Source organism: Panthera tigris, chromosome B3, assembly GCF_018350195.1.
Source record: "Panthera tigris isolate Pti1 chromosome B3, P.tigris_Pti1_mat1.1, whole genome shotgun sequence".
Lineage (NCBI taxonomy): Eukaryota > Metazoa > Chordata > Mammalia > Carnivora > Felidae > Panthera > Panthera tigris.
Genome location: NC_056665.1, coordinates 20,815,483 through 20,834,187, shown reverse-complemented (window position 1 = coordinate 20,834,187; position 18,705 = coordinate 20,815,483). Strand labels below are relative to the sequence as shown.

General features: G+C 36.8%; 1 protein-coding gene across 2 annotated transcripts in view; it reads right to left on the bottom strand.

Annotated features, from left to right (window-relative positions):
* Positions 1–18,705, bottom strand: part of FAM189A1 (family with sequence similarity 189 member A1) — a 434,865-nt gene that overhangs the window by 108,408 nt on the left and 307,752 nt on the right. Inside the window, exon 2 of one of the 2 annotated variants that reach the window (XM_042988240.1) lies at positions 5,326–5,365. The exons of the other annotated variant lie outside the window; for it this stretch is intronic. The gene's annotated coding sequence lies outside the window, so the exon portion shown is untranslated. The remainder of the gene's footprint in view (positions 1–5,325; positions 5,366–18,705) is intronic. 2 annotated transcript variants of the gene reach the window in all.

Genomic DNA, 18,705 nt, shown 5'->3' with positions numbered 1-18,705 from the left:
CAATAGGGTAAATTATGAAGGAGCTCAGGCCCACAAGACCTCGTGAGGCGCTGTGTACTTTCTGCCAACTTTCCCATCATCTTTAAAGCCAGGCATTTCCAACAGCCCCAGCCTATGGCCCTGTCCTCTCGTAATTTATTATTCATCACGATGAAGCTAAATCAGGGTTGCCCTGGTTACTGTGGGGCTCTTCTGAGGGCTGTGGCTACATAATTGGTGTTGGCTTGGTTACTGGATGCTTTCAATTCTGAGATTGGAGTGGTGGTAATAAATGCAGCTAGGAGCCTCAAGAAAAAATTCTAACAGGCTTTGGAAAGAATGAGATTGTCACAAAATTAAGGGCCTCCTCCAAAATGTGCCATTGAGGGTCTCAACCTAGGGTCCTGAGAAACCCCAGTGATAGAAAAAAACTGGTTCATACAGTAACAGATTGAATCAAGAAACTATTAATTTGATTATTTTGGCTAAGTGAATTGGATTGTCACACACAGGATGTGAGGTTTCCTGTGAAGATCCTGCTCAGACCAGCACTCAGCAAATGTTTCCTGAGCTCCTGTCACAGCCTTGTGCTGGATCCCAAGAGAAGGAGGAGTTTTGGAGAGCAGCAGTGTGGAGGACTGGCTAGAGGAAAGATGACCAAGGATGTGGCCTAAGGGTAGAGTTTCCAAAAAGAAAGACAGCAATGCCTTGACCAGCCAGGAAAAGAACTGGAAGGTCAGAATTCACCCAGGGTCCCTTCTTAGAGGCCCAGAATGCTCATGCCTCTGACATTAGGCTGAGAATAAGGGAGAAGGGTTACGAGCCTGCAGAAACCCTAAACATGTTGGTGTGCATCTGTGGGTCAGTGTCCTTTGTTTGGAGCTAACCTGGGACAGCTGCAAGGAAGTAAAAGTAAAGAAGTCACATTTTTAGGGTGAGAGGGTCTGAGATGTTGCCCTCATATCTACATTCATAAGGGACATGTAGGATGTGAGGGGGTCCCAGAATTCCTTTGTGCCCTAGGCGGTCCTAAGGAGAGACAGGAGAATCCCAAGCAGGTAGGTCTTGCATTGAGACCATGCTAAGGGCCTCAAACATCCCTAGAAGATGCCAGGACAGACCATCCAGCTGGGTGGGCCATAGGTCATCATCCGCGCAGGCCAGAAAGGGCTCGGAGGACAGACAGAACAGGTGACATGTTGCCCACCCCCACTGCTGTGATGCTAAATCTGCGTCTCCCAAACCCAGATTAACACCAGGGACAGAAAAGAAGAAGATGAAGAGGGAAGAAGTGCTGAAGGGCTAAATACCTTCTGAAAAGAGATAGAGTTAATTTTGGAGGAGAGACTGTTTTAAATTGATAGAGACTAAATCACCAGGAAGTGATAAGAATCAAATTTATTTTTCCCAAATCAGTAGACACATGCCAAGTCAAGGTGCATTACAGAAAACGAGGATTGCATTTCTGCAGTTCTGAGGCATATTGTGAAAATTTAAACACATCACATATAAGTCAATAGGAATTACACCCAAACTCTCATAAATAGGCTAAACTTACCAGTTAAAAGAAAAAAAAAAGCGACCTTGAAAATATTATGCTAAGTGAAATAAGCCAGAAACAAAAAGACAAATATTGTATGATTTAATATGAGGGACCTAGAGTAGACAAAATTACAGAGACAGAAAAAATTGTGGCTGCCAGAGGCTGCGGGGAGGAGGGAACAGGAAGTTACTATTTAATGGGCACAGAGTTTCAGTTCAGGAGGATGAAAAAGTTCTGGAAATGGCTAGTGGTGATGGTTACACAGCAATGTGAATGCACTTAATGCCACTGAATTATATAATTAAAAATGGTCAAAATGGTAAATTTTATGTTATGTGTATTTTACCATAATGAAAAAAAAAGGAGAAAAAAGACTCTTGCCTTTATAAGCAGACTAATATACCATTTAATTATTAACACTTAAACACAATGAAGAAGAAAAAAGAAAGATGCATAAATTAGCAATGATATGATAAAATCTTGCATACAGAGGAACATGAGATATAAAAATATACAAAAAATTATAAAATATGTATAAAAGAATATTATAAACTTTATATTCAAGACTTAAAAATGACTCAAAGCTGAAATTAATCACAAATATGAAAAAATACAAAAATTGACAAATAATTATCTTTAATACCACCATTTTTAGTTTTATGAACTTGTTCTTTGACAAGAGCAAAGAAAAATCTCTAACAAGGAAAAAAATAAAAGGCACATACATATGACAATATCAGAAATGAAAATGGAGATATCGCTATACTCTGAAGACATTACAATAATGATAACAGAGTAATATGAACTCTACATATATAAATTTCACTATTTAAATGAAATGAATCAACTCCTTTGAAAAACACAAACTACCACAACTCAACCAATATGAAATAGATAATTTTAATAGTTTTATAACTATTAAGGGAGTTAAATTCATAATTTTAAAACTTCCAAAAAGAAACCTCTAGGTCTAGATGGACTCATTAAAAAATTCTATCAAACACTTCAAGAAAAATTAACACCAATTCTACACAATCTCTTCCAGAAAAGAGAAGGGAAAACTTTGTAATTCATTTTATGAGGCCATTATTACCCCGATACCAAAACCAGACAAAGACAATTAAAAAAACAAAACAAAACAAAACACAACATTTCTCATGAACTTAGATGCAAAATATCCTCAACAAAACACTAGCAGACTAAGTCCAAAAAATGTATGAGAATGATTGTACACCATGCCCAAGAAATATTTATTCTAGATATATATAACTTGTTACCATTAGAAATCAATCCATATAATCCACCACATTGGTAAACCAAATAAGAAAAAATAATGTGATCATATTAATAACAAAAGACATTTGACAAAATATATTCATTTAAAAATCTCTCAGCAAGTTAGGAATAGAAGGAAATGATCTCATTCTGAAACACGTACACACACACACACACACACACACACACACACAATGTATAAAAAAATCCTGTAGCTAATATTACATTAATGGTGGAAGTTTGGATGCTTTCCCTTTAAGATTACAAACAAAGCAAACATGTCCATTCTCACCACATTTATACAACATAATACTAGAAATTCTAGTCATTACAAACAGGAAAGAAAGAAAAATAAAATGCACACATATTGGAAGCAAATCCCAGGAAATCTATCAAAAAAATTCCTAGAAGTAAAAAATGAATTCAGCAAGGTCACAGAATACAAAATCAACACATAAAAATCATTCACATTTCCATATAGTAACAATAAACACAGAGAACTAAGATTAAAAACAAATGTCATTTACCATCAATCCAAAGAGAATAAAATATTTAAATATACATTTAAGAAATATGTAGAGGATCTGTATGCTAAAAATTATGAAATGCTGTTGAAAAAATTAAAAAGATGTAAATAAATGGAGAGATATACCATATTCATGGATTGGAAGATTCAACACAGGAAGATGTCAATTCTCTCCAAACTGCTATATAAAATTAATATAATTCCTATTAAAATCTCAGCAATACTTTCTGAAGACAGAGATAGCACATTCTAAAATTTACATGTAAGTCACAGCCTGTACAATAGCTAAAACAATCTTGAAAAAAAGAATAAAGGAGGAAGAATCACTCTACCAAGACAATGTAGTATTGGCAGACAGTGCTCCCAGTTTCACATAGATCAATGAGACAGAACAGAAAACAGAGAAATAGACCCAGACAAATATTCTCAACTGGTATTTTCACATAGGTGCAAAAGCAATTTTGTGGAGGAAGGATAGACTTTTCAATAAATGGTCTGGAGCAATCAGATAATCACAGGCAAAATAATGAACCTTGACCTAAACATCATACCCTACACAAAAACTGATTCAATTGGGACTTAAATTTAAAATGCAACACTAAAAAACCTTTAGGAAAGACATCAGAGAAAAATTGTCAGACTAGTTCTTAGTCTTGACACCAAAATCATCATTTAGGAAAGGAAAAAATTAAATTGGGCCTTATTAAAATCAAAACCTTTTGTTCTCAGAAGAGTTTGAAGAGTCAAATTATGGACTTGGAGAAAATATTTGCAAGCCACATATTTGACACAAGACATTTCTAGATTATGTGAGGAACTCTCAAAATTCAATGGTAAAATACAAATTTTAATAAAAATAATAAGTAAATTAGAAAATGGACATGTGAACATTTGTTTCACTAAACCATATACAGAGATGTCAGTGAAGCACATAAAAAGATGTTCAACATCATTAGCCACCAAGGAAATGAAAAATAAGACCACAATCATATCACTACATGCTTAAAAACAAAAAAAAAATATTGACAACACTAAGTGCTGATGAAGATATGGAGAAACTGGATCACTCATACATTTTTGATAGAAATGTAAAATGACACAGCCATACTGAAAACAGTTTGGTAGTTTCTTATAAAACTGAACAGATAATTATTATATGATACAGCAATTGCATTCTCAGATATTCATGCCCGAGAAATGAAAACTTATGATAACACAAAAACCAGTACATGAAAGTTCATTGCATCCTATTCATAATAGCCAAAAACTGGAGTTGGCCCAGATGTCCTTCAACAGATAAATGGTTCAATAGTCATATATATGTACTATGGAATACTACACAACAATTAAAAGAAACAGACTACTGATATACACAACAACTTAGATGAATCTCCATGGAATTGTGCTGAATGAAAAAAGCCAATTCCACATAGTTACATACTGTATTATTTCAGTTATGTAACATTTTGGAAGTGACATTATTTTCAAAATGGTGGACAGATTAGTGGTTCCTAGGATGAGGTAGAAAGGATGTGGGTGTCATTATAAAAAGACTAGTATGAGGAATACTTGTATTGTAGTATTGAAATATGTGGTTCAGTATCTCGACCGTGGTGTGGATATATGAACGTCCACAGGTGACAAAATTGCATGAAACTTCATACACATACTCTATAACACCCATACAGACAGAAAAATGAATACAAGCAAAAATGGGGAAATGTGAATAAGATGAATTGACTGTATCAGTGTCAATACTGTGGTTGTGATATTGTTGCCATTGGGGGAAACTGGAAAAGGAAACAGTTGATCTCTGTTATTTTTAACAACTTCATGTGAGTCTACAAATTTCTTAGTAAAAATTTCAATGGAAAAAATTTAAATTATATATTAACAATCCTAACCCTCCTCTGTTTCCATTCTAGAAACAAAGCATTTGTAGGTGACAATTCTATAGATGCTCATTGTAGAGTAGCATTAAATACAAAACAAGTCTTTGTACCTATTTTCACAGGGTTCTTGAGATTTTTCAGATCCAGTATCTATAGGGAGTAAAAACAGGGGGATTTATAGTTATTCTAATTTTACATAAGTTATCTGATCAATATAGATAGAACTATTCACCTTGCTCATTTCTAACATGAGAGGATTAACCATAAATAATTTCTAAATTTCACTCTTGCTCTATATCTGTGTTCATTCTCCTCCAATTTCCAATTTACTTGTTTATATGAAAAGTATTAATTTAGAAAAAGAAAAAAGAGGAAGTTGATTTGTAATTTGCTTCTTTCTCCACACTAGCATGTATTATTTTGCTCGAAGTCTGAATGCATTTATTAAAATTTATTTATTTAAATTTAAGTTAGTTCACATACAGTGTACTATTGGTTTCAGAAATAGAACCCAGTGATTCATCACCAGCATAAAACACCCAGTGCTCATCCCAACAAGTGCCCTCCTTAATGCCCATCACTGATTTAGCCCATCCCCCCACCTACCTCCCCTCCAGCAGCTCTCAGTTTGTTCTCTGTATTTAAGAGTCACTTATGGTTTACCTCTGTTTTTATCTTATTTTTCCTTTCCTTCCCCTATGTTCACCTGTTGTGTTTCTTAAATTCCACATATGAATGAAATCATATTACATTTGTCTTTCTCTGACTTGTTTTACTTAGCATAATATTCTCTAGTTCCATCTATGTTGTTGCCAATGGCAAGATTTCATTGTTTTTGATCGCCGAGTATCATATATATATATATATATATATATATATGTGTGTGTGTGTGTGTGTGTGTGTGTGTGTATATATATGTGTGTATATATATATATATGTGTGTGTATATATATATATATATGTGTGTATATATATATATATGTGTGTGTGTATATATATATATATATATATGCGCCACATCTTCTTTATCCATTCATGCATTGATGGACATTGGGCTCTTTCCATACTTTGGCTATTGTTGATAGTGCTGCTATAAACATTGGGGTGCATGTGTCCCTTCGAATCACCACACCTGTATCCCGTGGATAAATGCCTAGTAGTGCAATTGCTGGGTCGTAGGGTAGTTCTGTTTTTAGTTTTTGAGGAACCTCCATACTGTTTTCCAGAGTGGCTGCACCAGCTTGCATTCCCACCAACAATGCAAAAGAGATCCTCTTTCTCTACATCCTTGCCAACATCTGTTGTTGCCTGAGTTGTTAATGTTAGCCATTCTGACAGGTGTGAGGTGGTATCTCATTGTGGTTTTGATTTGTATTTCCCTGATGATGAGTGATGTTGAGCATTTTTTCATGTGTCAGTTGGCCATCTGGATGTCTTCTTTGGAGAAGTGTCTATTCATGTCTTTTGCCCATTTCTTCACTGGATTATTTGTTTTTTGGGTGTTGAGTTTGATGAGTTCTTTATAGATTTTAGATACAAACCCTTTATCTTATATGTCATTTGCAAATATCTTTTCCCATTCCATCAGTTGCCTTTTAGTTTTGCTGATTGTTTCCTTCTCTGTGCAGAAGCTTTTTATACTGATGAGATCCCAATAGTTCATTTTTGTTTTTATTTCCCTTGCCTCTGGAGACATGTCTAGTAAGAAGTTTCTGCAGCCCAGGTCAAAGAGGTTGCTGCCTGTTTTCTCCTGGTTTCCTGTCTCACATTTAGGTCTTTCAACTATTTTGAGTTTATTTTTGTATATGGTGTATAAGAAAGTGGTCCAGGTTCATTCTTCTGCATGTCACTATCCAGTTTTCCCAGCACCATTTGCTGAAGAGACTCTTTTTTTCATTGGATATTCTTTCCTACTTTTTCAAAGATTAGTTGGCCATACATTTGTGGGTCCATTTCTGGATTCTCTATTCTGTTCCATTGATCTATATGTCTGTTTTTGTACCAGTACCATACTGTCTTGATGAATACACCTTTGTAATACATCTCGAAATCCAGGATTGTGATGCCTCCAGCTTTGGTTTTCTTTTTCAACAATACTTTGGTTATTCAGGGTCTTTTCTGTTTCCAAGAAAATTCTAGGATTGTTTGTTCTAGCTCTGTGAAGAATGCTGGTATTATTTTGATAGGGATTGTATTGAATATGTAGATTGCTTTGGGTAGTATACACATTTTAACAATACTTGTTCTTCCAATCCATGAGCATGGAATGTTTTTCCACTTATTTATGTTTTCTTCAATTTCTTTCATAAGCTTTCTATAGTTTTCAGTGTACAGATCTTTTACCTTTTTGGTTGGGTTTATTCCTAGGTATCTTATGGTTTTTGATGCAGTTATAAATGGAATAAAATTCTTGATTTCTCTTTCTGCTGCTTCATTATTGGTGTATAGAAATATAACTGTTTCTGTACATTGATATTATATCCTGAGACTTTCCTGAATTCATGTATCAGTTCTAGCAGGTTTTTTTTTTTTTTTTTTGGTGGAATCTTCAGGTTTTCAATATAGAGTTATCGTGTCATCTGTGAAGAGTAAAAGTTTGGCTTCTTTGCCAATCTGTATGCCTTTTCTTTCTTTCTTTCTTTCTTTCTTTCTTTCTTTCTTTCTTTCTTTCTTTCTTTCTTTCTTTCTTTCTTTCTTTCTTTCTTTTTTTTTGTCTGATTGCTGAGGCTGGGACTTCCAGTACTACGTTGAATAACAGTGATGAGAGTGGACATCCCTGTGGTATTGCTGACCTTAGGGGGAAAGCTCTCAGTTTTTCCCCATTGAGGGTGATATTAGCTGGGGGCCTTTCATATATGGCCTTTATGATGTTCAGGTATGTTCCTTCTATTCTTACTTTTCTGAGCATTTTTATCACGAAAGGATGCTGTATTTTGTCAAATGCTTTTTCTGTATCTATTGAAATGATCGTATGGTTCTTATCCTTTCTTTTATTAATGTGGTGTATCCTGTTGACTGATTTGTGAATATTGAGCCAGCCCTGCAACCCAGGAATAAATCCCACTTGACCATGGTTAATAATTCTTTTCATGTCCTGTTGGATTTGATTTGCTAGTATCTTGATGAGAATTTTTGCTTCCAGGTTCATCAGGGATATTTTCCTGTAACTCTCCTTTGTTGTGTAGAACACCAAAGTGGTCTTTGTCTGGTTTTAGAATCAAGGTAGTTCTGGCTTCACAGAATAAGTTTGGAAGCATTCCTTCTATTTCTATTTTTTGGAACAGTTTGAGAAGAATAGGTACTAAGGTAATAACTCTTCTTTAAATGTCTGGATGCATTTTAAAGTCCTTAACAACCAGATTTAGCCACACTTTAAACCAAAACATTTCATTTCTTTTCTTATCTCTGAAAAACTGCTTTGTAACAACTTATGAGATGATTGGGGTCAGGAATGGAATGAAAATATGAATAACTGCATGATCCTTTTTGAATTAAAAATTCCTACAAAAACAGTGGATGCCACACTCAATTATAAACTGTAAAACTGATTTGTTGTCCAAAGTAAGTAAATTTGGGACTGACATATTGTATTGAATTAACTACATCACTGCTTCCTTAAGTTAGGCACTAACAGTTAAGAGCCGAGAGAATAACTAAAGAGCTTAAATAAAGGGTCTAGATGATTTTACCAAGTGCCCTAAAATACATGAGCAATAACAACATAGAGGCAGACGCATATACAAAGAAAGGCAGAACCACTGTGATAACACTCATTGTCAAGTAGCATCAAATACAAAACAAGTCTATGATATAACATCCTAGGAATAGTGGATGATGAAGCTCTTGCCTAATACTTTTGTCCTGACTCCAGACATAATGTCTGAGTAAGGTGTAGTACACTTTGGCATTTATACATGGAAGACAAGATGTGCTTTATTTTCATCATTAATTCATTAACTATTTTTTTCCTCCTTCCCTCCCTTCTTTCCTCTTTCTTTTCTTTCTCTTTTCAGTGCCAGAATTTGGAACAAAGGAAACATGAACAAAAGGGTAAATAAAATATCCAGGTTGGAGTGGAACGTAGTAAGCAAGGTGGGGAAAAGAAAAAAAAAAGTTGTTCAGGTAAAGAAGAAATTATGTACTAATGAAAGGAGCAAGAAGAAAATGAATCAAAGGAGAAAACTCCAGTACAGAGATGTGCTAATAAATGTTTAACAATGGATTCTTCTGAACAAAACTGTATACATATATGAACTAATTATAAATTTTAATAGCACAAAGGATTTGTAACAAGCAATTTATAATAATAAAAATACAAAAATCTATATACCATACATAAGTATATTCTACATACATAACTATGATTTATACAACCATAACTTCAATTTGACTTGCTATTTCTTGACTATTTCACTGTAGTCAGTGAACTCTATGGTCTAACATATGGTCTATCCTGGAAAATATTCCATGTGCAAATGAACAGAATATAGAGTACGTTGTTGTTAGGTGGAGTGTGCTATAAATGTTTGTCAGGTCTATAGTGTGGTTCAAATTTTCTACTTTCTTTTTGATCTCCTGTCCAGTTGTCCTATCCATCACTGAAATGGTAGTATTGAAGCTTCCAACTATTACTGTGGAATCAACTGTTTCTCCCTTCATTGTGTCAGATATTTCATTTGTTTGTTTGTTTTAGAGACAGAGCACAAGCAGGGGAGAGAGGCGGGGAAGGGAGAGAGAGAAAGAAAAGGAGAAAGAGAGAATCCCAAGCAGCTCCATGGTCAGCACGGAGCCTGACACGGTGCTCAGTGCTCAATCCTATGACCCTGGGATCATGACCTGAGCTGAACTCCAGAGTCGGATGCTCACTCAACTGAGCCACCCCTCAACTGAGCCACCCAGGTGACTCTGTCAGTTTTTGCTTCATACATTTTAGTGTTCTCTTATTTGGAACATATATGTTTACAATTGCCATATCTTCCTGTTGTGTAGACATTTTAATCATTATGATTTGGCCCTCTTATCTGTAGCAACTTTTTGACTTGCTGTTTCTTATAAAATTCATTATCCATTTTTATTATTCAAATAAATCAGTTTATAAATAAATGATTGATGGGTAATTTTTTTTTTGTATACGTTAACCAAAATGGTAAAAGTGAAATAAAAAAAAACTTTTGGAAATTTACCTGAAATGAGAAACTTCTTTGCTGAATCATATTACTTTTGGATAGTGGAAGAGTATGCCCTCAACTTTTTGTGCTATATTCAGTGTAATGCCTATAGACACAACACACTTAAATGTTTAATCTGCATTATTAATATTTTTTCCACTACTTTCTTAAATCTATACCCAGAGTTGGCAAACTGTCATCCATGGGCCAAATCCAGTCCATTGCCTGGTTTAATAAAGTTTTATCAAGACACAGCCATGCCCATTCATTGAATTATAGTCTTTGACTGATTTTGTGCTACAATGTTAGAGTTGAATAGTTGCAGTAGACACCACCTGTCCTGCAGTCTGAAATATTTACTACTTGGCCTTTCCAAAAAAAGAAGGAGAGGAAGGAGGAGGAGGGGGAGGAGGGGGAGGGGGAGAAGAAAATCTATACCTGACATGGACAATGAGCAAGATAATAAATAAACCCCTGATTTTTAGTCTTTGCTGATTTCCAAGATGCATCTTAGTCAAATTAACACTGAAGTGCTAAAAAGTTAGCAAGAACTGAGATAGACTGATATTCTTTCTGTATCTGATAAACTATAAATAATTATGACTTTAAAACTATAATAGAAAAAGTTTAAACACATGGATGTTTAACATTCTAAATAAGAGTTCTAAGAAAGAGAATCCAATGTCTTAGTAAAAGCAACATGATTAAAAAATATATCTACTCCCACCATGGCCAGTTTTAAGCTACCAGCAGGACATCGGTGAAAGTCTTGTGAGGAGAAGCAGGAGAAGCCCACATGTGATGATGAATTTCACATGTCAACTCCAGGTGCCCAGATTAAACATTGTTTCTGGGTGTGTCTGTAGGGTATTTCTGGATAAGAGTAGCATTTGAATTGGTGACTTAGTAGACTGCTCTCCCCAAAGTGTATAGGCATGATCCAATCCACTGAAGGCCTGAATGGAACAGAAGGTGGAATAAGGAGGAATTCACTCCCTGTTTTCCTACCTCATTTTTGAGCTGGTACATCTCACCTCACCTTCTCTGGCCCTTCACCTGGGATTTACATTGTACGCTCCCCTGCTTCTCAGGATTTTGGACTCAGACTGAATTATGCCATTGGCTTTCCTGGGTCTCCGGCTTACAGACAGCAGATCATGGGACCTCTCAGCCTCCACAATCATGTGAGCCAATTCTTCATAACAGACCTCTTCGTATATAATAAATTTCACATATGACTGAATGAATCTATGTTTACATATGCAGGTATATATGTATGTGTTGACCCTTGAACAATGCAGGGGTTACAGGTGCCAGCCCCCTGCACAGTTGGAAATCTGCATGTAACTTCTGACTCCCCAAAAGCTTTACTACTAATAGCCTACTGTTGAGTAAAAGCCTTACCAGTGACATGAGTAGTCAATTAACACATATTTTGTATGTCATATGTATTATATTCAAGACACTGAATTCTCTTTCTTAGAACTCTTATTTTGAATATTCAACATCCATGTGTTTTAACTTTTTCTATTATAGTTTTAAAGTCATAATTATTTATAGTTTATCAGATACAGAAAGAATATCAGTCTATCTAAGTTCTTGTTAATTTTTTTAATGTTTATCTTTGAGAGAGAGAGAGAGAGAGAGAGCGAGGGGCAGAGAGAGAGGGAGACACAGAATCTGAAGCAGGCTCCAGGCTCTGGGCTGTCAGCACAAAGCCCAATGCGGGGCTCAAACTCACAAACTGTGAGATCATGACCTGAGCTGAAGTTGGATGCTTAACCGACTGAGCCACCCATGAGCCCCTCAGTTCTTGCTAATTTTATTATTTCTTGTAATAAAGTAAGACAGAGAAAAGAAAATGTTACTATGAAAGTTTTAAGGAAGAAAAAATACATTTACAGTACTGTACTGTATGAAAAAAAAATTTACATATAAGTAGACCCAAGCAGTTCAAACCTGTATTGTTTGAGGGTCAGCTGCATATCTCCTACTGGTTCTGTTTCTCTGGAGAACCTTATTAATATAATACATTCTACAGTATTTCTAGCATAAGGATATAATAGATGTAAATAACCTTAAGATCATGAAAGCAGAAAAGTGTATTTATTAAAAAAATGGTGAATTTTGAATATATATTATCTTTGTTTTTAATAGAAAGCAATTAATTGTAATTTACGTAATATAATTTTTAATAATGGCTATAACCAGATCACAAAATCTGGTAATTTAATAAGCCATTCTCCCAAGTCAATACAAGCCTACTCCAGCACATCCTTTCTGCACACAAATGCAGGAAACAGTCTCTTAACAAAATCATAATCCCTTCCACATCTCTTAGGTGGACTTGGAAATAAGGATAAGGTGGAAATTATAATTCCCAAGTATATCATGACTTCTTCCTTCATTATCAAATGCTTTTTCTTTTATCACCTGTTCTCCTGGGTTCTATGAAATATTCTTTGCTCATTACTTTTAGGAACAGAGGATGTACTCTGGCTTCACCTACCAGAAATCATTCATCATACCTGGGAGGCATTCACAGGGGAGAGGCTGAAATCAAGCTCTCCAAACAGAAATGCAAACAAACAAGAAAGAAGAAGGTAGAGATCTGCTTCCTGTCAAAACACTTGCCCAGGTGTCATATCTCCTGAGGCCACCTTTTATTTTGTTCTTGGCGTTACAGGTACATAACAGGGCAGAGATGAGAGATGTCCAATTAGTGTGCAGATAACACGCACAGCAGGATCAGGGATAGCCAGGCTTTCCAGCTGACAAGAATATATCCCACTGTCCCTGCAGTGTGATGGATCTAATTAAAAAGGACCTACGGTCAGAAAAACAGTGGTGTGATCATGGATAAGCACAACATAACTCATGTTACTGTTTACTTACAGGGAAAGATACTTCTCCCAGTTACATGCTTGATGTGGCTGGAGGAGAGCTCACAGTTCTTATAAAACTGTGCAGTTTTCACTTCTCTTTCTTGTGACATATAAACTATGCTTTAGGTTCCTTGAAATTCTTGTCTATATAGGAAAGTATTTCCCATGTAGTCAATGATTTACTCGACCAAAAATAAATAAGACATAAGCTTTACCTCCACTTTCTGGTGCTTCTCATCCTCTCCTCCTTTTTTAGCTGTTAGTATCAGTCTAAAGCAAAAGTGTTATGTAAAACAGAAATGTAATGATTTGCCAGTGGTTATGGGCATAGGATGACTGAAGCCAGCACCGGCTACCTCTATGACCTAACTCCCAAGGTCTCAATATCCTTACCTGTAAAGTGGAGATAAAATAGTACCTGTCCCCTATTCCTAGTTGTCAGGAATAAGTGAATGGAACATATATAATGTGCTCAGAGCAGTGCCTTCAACATAACAAGTGCTCAAGAAACTCAGTGATCACCTCCATTGCTATCATCACATAGCAATCAGTACTCGTTTTGTATAAAAATAACAAAGAGCACATTTTAAGATTATATCTAAACATCTATTAAAATGAGTTAAATATAGATCTTTTATGAAATTTTCCACTTAAATGTCTAGTTCCTGTAGCAATACTAAGTAGGAAAAATATTTTAATCCACTCTGTACTACAGTGATGGAGATTACGTTTGTTTTCTTTTTTAAAACAATTTTTAATGTTTATTTTTGAGAGAGAGAGAGCGAGAGAGAGAGAGAGAGAGAGACAGAGCACAAGTGGGGGAGGGGCAGAGAAGCCAGAGATACAGGACTCGAAGTAGGCTCTGGGCTCTGAGCTGTCAGCATAGAGCCCAACGCAGGGCTTGAATTCATGAGCTGAGCTGAAGTCTGACATTTAACTGACTGAGCCACCTAACACTCCTATTTTCTTCTTAATAAAGTTAGTACCTGACTATATTTAAATTTACTAAAAACAAGGACAAAAATGCATGTTTACTCTGGTCATGTCTGTGATAGCAAAACAGTGGGCATGAATTAACTGCCTCTCAGCACAGGTAAATATGGTGCATTATGGGAAGTGCACACAGCTGCCTTTAAAAGAATGAGGAACTCCCTTTATACAGTTGGCCCTTGACCAACAAGGGGGTTGGGGTGCCAACACCCACCCCCCATGGTCCAAAATTCACATAAAACTTTTAAGTTTGCCAAAACTTTACCAGTAGTCTGCTGTTGACCAGAAGCCTTACCAATAATAGAAACCATTGATTAACACATATTTTGTATGTTATATGAATTATATATTGTATTCTTATATTAAAATAAGCTAGAGAAAAGAAAATGTTATTAAGAAAATCATGAGGAAGAGGAAGAGTACATTTACAGTACTGTACTGTATCTATTGAATAAAACCCTTGTATAAATGAACCCATGCTGTTCAAGGGTCAATTATGTACTTCCACCCAAATGTCTGAAATAATATCATTGAGCAGGGAAAATGTCTAAATATTACCAAGGAGGGAAATGAGGCAAAAGTATGTAAGTTTAGGGGCTCTCAGGTGGTTCAGTCAGTTAAGTGTCCGACTTTGGCTCAGGTCATGATCTCATGGTTCCTGAGTTTGAGTCCCGTTTCAGGCTCTGTGCTGACAGCTCAGAGCCTTGAGCCTGCTTTGGATTCTGTGTCTCCCTCTCTCTCTGCCCCTCCCTTGCTCACACTCTGTCTCCCTCTCTCAAAAATAAATAAACATTAAAAAAATTTTTTAAGTATGTAAGTTTATTTTTAAAAACTCTGTGAAAAAACTGGGGCACCTGGGTGGCTCAGTCGGTTAAGCATCCGACTTCGGCTCAGGTCATGATCTCACGGTGTGTGAGTTCGAGCCCCGCGTTGGGTTCTGTGCTGACCGCTCAGAGCCTGGAGCCTGTTTCAGATTCTGTGTCTCCCTCTCTCTCTGACCCTCCCCCGTTCATGCTCTGTCTCTCTCTGTCTCAAAAATAAATAAACGTTAAAAAAAATTAAAAAAAAAAACTGTGTGAAAAAAACTGTATGTTTGTGCACGTACATGTACACACAGATGCACATAAATATGAATGCACAAAAAGATAGTTAGATGCCTCATAAAGTAATTACCCAGTGTGGCAGGGAGTGGGAGGCAGAGAGTGAGGGAGGAACTTTCATTTTTATTCTAATTTATGTATTGCTTGCATCTTTTATAACAAGAATCTATTAATGTTTTATTTCATATTAAAAAAGGCAAACAGTGTCTTCTCATTTAAGACGAAATACTTATCAACACACATAATGCATTATGTTGTACTGATCTGCATTTGAAGAGCATTCTGTTATGCTTTCATTTAAAAGCAATGTAAGAACTAACACACAGGGCTGTCAATCACTGTTTTACACTTGAAACTAATGCAACATTGTGTGTCAACTATACTTCAATGAAAAATACATTTTTATTTATTTTTTTAAATGTTTATTTATTTTTGAGAGAGAGAGAGAAACAGAGCGGGAGAGGGGGAGGGGCAGAGAGAGAAGGAGACACAGAATCTGAAGCAGGCTCCAGGCTCTGAGCTGACAGCATGGAGACAGACATGGGGCTTGAACTCGTGAACTGAGATCATGACCTGAGCCGAAGTCAAATGCTTAACTGACTGAGCCACCCAGAGGCCCCAAAAATACATTTTTAAAAAGAGCAAGAAAAGTGTGAAACTAAATCCAAAACTTTTGCAGAATGAACCAAAAAAAAAAAAAAAAGGCCTAGAAAAAGATCTTTAATCAAATGTTTGATTCTGTAATATTTCATTGTATGAGCAGCCTCCAATGAAACAAAACGTGATGAGGCATTTTAAAAGGCTTTTGAAACCAACAATGCTTTTTCTTGTAATTAACCTAAAACAGCATGTTTACTTAAAATCCCAAAATGATTTTTTATCTTCCCCCCAGGCTCTTAGAAAAATAGCAGCCGGGAGACATTCACTGATTGACTCACTCACAGGCGCTCTGGGCCAGGCACGGCACCAGGCCCTGGATGTAGGACAAGGCACAACACAGCTGTGGCTGTTTCCCCTCTGTTGCTTTGCCAAGTAGGAAATGATGGGGGGTGGGGGGAGAAGGCCAGTCTCTAGAGGAAAACGGAATGCCCTAGGGAAAGAATAACACAGGTGTGGAACCTCTGGGATAGGGTGGTCCAGGAAGGCCCTTTAGGGGATATACCGCTTATTCTGGAATCTAGAGCATGAAAAGGAACCTCCCACTGGCCACTTTGGAGGAAGAACAGCCCATGCAGAGAGTGCAGCACTAAGAGCAGCCCAGGTGAGCAAGAGCCCAGGACTCCCTCTGCTGGGCCAGGGGTGCAGTGGGGGGACCAAAGGGCACCCTGGGAAAGCTGGGGTGAGGAGTGGGGGAAGCCCAGGGACAGCATGGGAAGTTTGGGGGGAAATATAGTGAGGGGGGGGGTTGTATCAGGGTAAGCTGTAAGGGAGGGTGAGGGGATGTTAAGGACCACCACAGGAGGCTGTAGGAGTATGGAGAAATGCTGGAGGCCTAGGGGAAGAGTGGGAAGCTGGGGGGTTGGCATCACAAGAGGCTCCATGGAGGAGGAGTGGGGCAGGAGGGCTCCAAAGGAATAGGAAGCAGGAGGGGTCACATCAAAGAGCTCACAGGCCACAAGGAGGGCTCTCTGCACAGCATCCTATGTGTGATGGAAAGCACATGATTGAATTTATATCTTAAGAGGCTCTCCACACAAAAATGTGTGAATGCATTTTGAATCCTACACACTGAGAAAATACATACATACATATATATGTTCAGAAAACACATGTTCTCATGCAATAGTATTGGAAATCAACAGTAAAAAAAAAACAGCAAAAAAAAAAAAAAAAGAAAGAAAGAAACTCTAGCTACCTAGAACTTAAGAACATAAATTTAAGTAATACTTAAATAGCAAAGCAAAAATGAAATTACAATTTCACTGTAATTCAGTGAAACTCAGAGAGAGCACTGGGTTATCAGTAGTACCCCTGGCACTCAAGTATAAAAGGTAGAAAATAAACATAATATTCCTTGGGAAAGCAGAAGGGGGTTAACAAAATAAAGATGGTAGGGGCACCTGGTGGCTCAGTCAACTGAGAGTCCAAGTCATGATTTTGGCTAATGTCATGATCCCAGCATCGTGGGATAGAGCCCACATCAGGCTCTGTGCTGAGTGTGGAGTGTGCCTGGGATTCTCTTTCTCCCTCCGTCTTGCTCTCCCCTGTTCTTTCTCTCTCTCTCTCTCTCTCTCAAAAAAAAAAAAAAATGCTAATACTTAAAAAAAAGCACAGTCAACAAAACAACACATCTTGATTAACAAAACTAGCAGCTGGGTCTTTGAGGAAAAAAAAAAAAAAGAAGATAAACGTGGGGCAACTGGATGGCTCAGTTGGTTAAGCTTTGACTATTGGTTTTGTCTCAGGTCATGATCTTACAGTTTGTGGGTTTGATCCCCATTTCAGGCTCTGTGCTGGAAGTGTGGACTGGAGCCTGCTTGGAATTCTCTCTCTGTCCCACGCTGGGGTGTGCACATGCATGCTCTCAAAATAGATAAATAAGCATTAAAAAAAAAAACTTTAAATCAAGGGAGAGGAAATATAATTTGGCATTAGAAATCAGAGAAAATAGGAGTCCCTGGGTGGCTCAGTCAGTTAAATGTCTGACTCTTGATTTTGGCTCAGGTCATAATCTCAAGGTGGTAAGATCGAGCCCCACATTGGGCTCTGCACTGAACATGGAGCCTGCTTAGGAATCTCTCTCTCTCTCTCTCTCCCTCTCCCTCTGCTCCTCCCCTGCTCATTCATTCTCTCTCTCTCTCTCTCTCTCTCTCTCTCTCTCAATAAATAAATAAATAAACATTATAAAAAAAAGAAATCAGAGAAAACATATCAACCAAAAGACTTTTAGAATTATAACAGCCTTATTGAGGGACAAATCACATACAATTCAAGAAAAGTTTACAATTCATTGGTGTTTAATATCTTGACAGAGTTGTGCAGCCACAATCCATTCTAGGACATTTTTATCTCTCCAAAAATAAACCTTAAACTCTGCCCAAACTCCCTACTTTCCTTTAAGGCCCCAGCCCTAGGCAACTATCATTCTACTTTCTATGTCTATAGATTTGCTAAACAGTTCTGTTTTAATTATAAAAGAACATTACCCATAGTTTTATAAGAATACACCAGAAAACAGATGAAATACACAATTTTAGAAAGATATGTATTAACAAAAATTACCAAGAAAATGTAAATAACACAATGACCCTATTAAAAAATTTAAAAGCAGCCAAATCAACTCCCCAAGATGTAACAAACTTGAATAATTCCGTTCAGATCGAACCAAATGCCTCCAAGTATAGCAT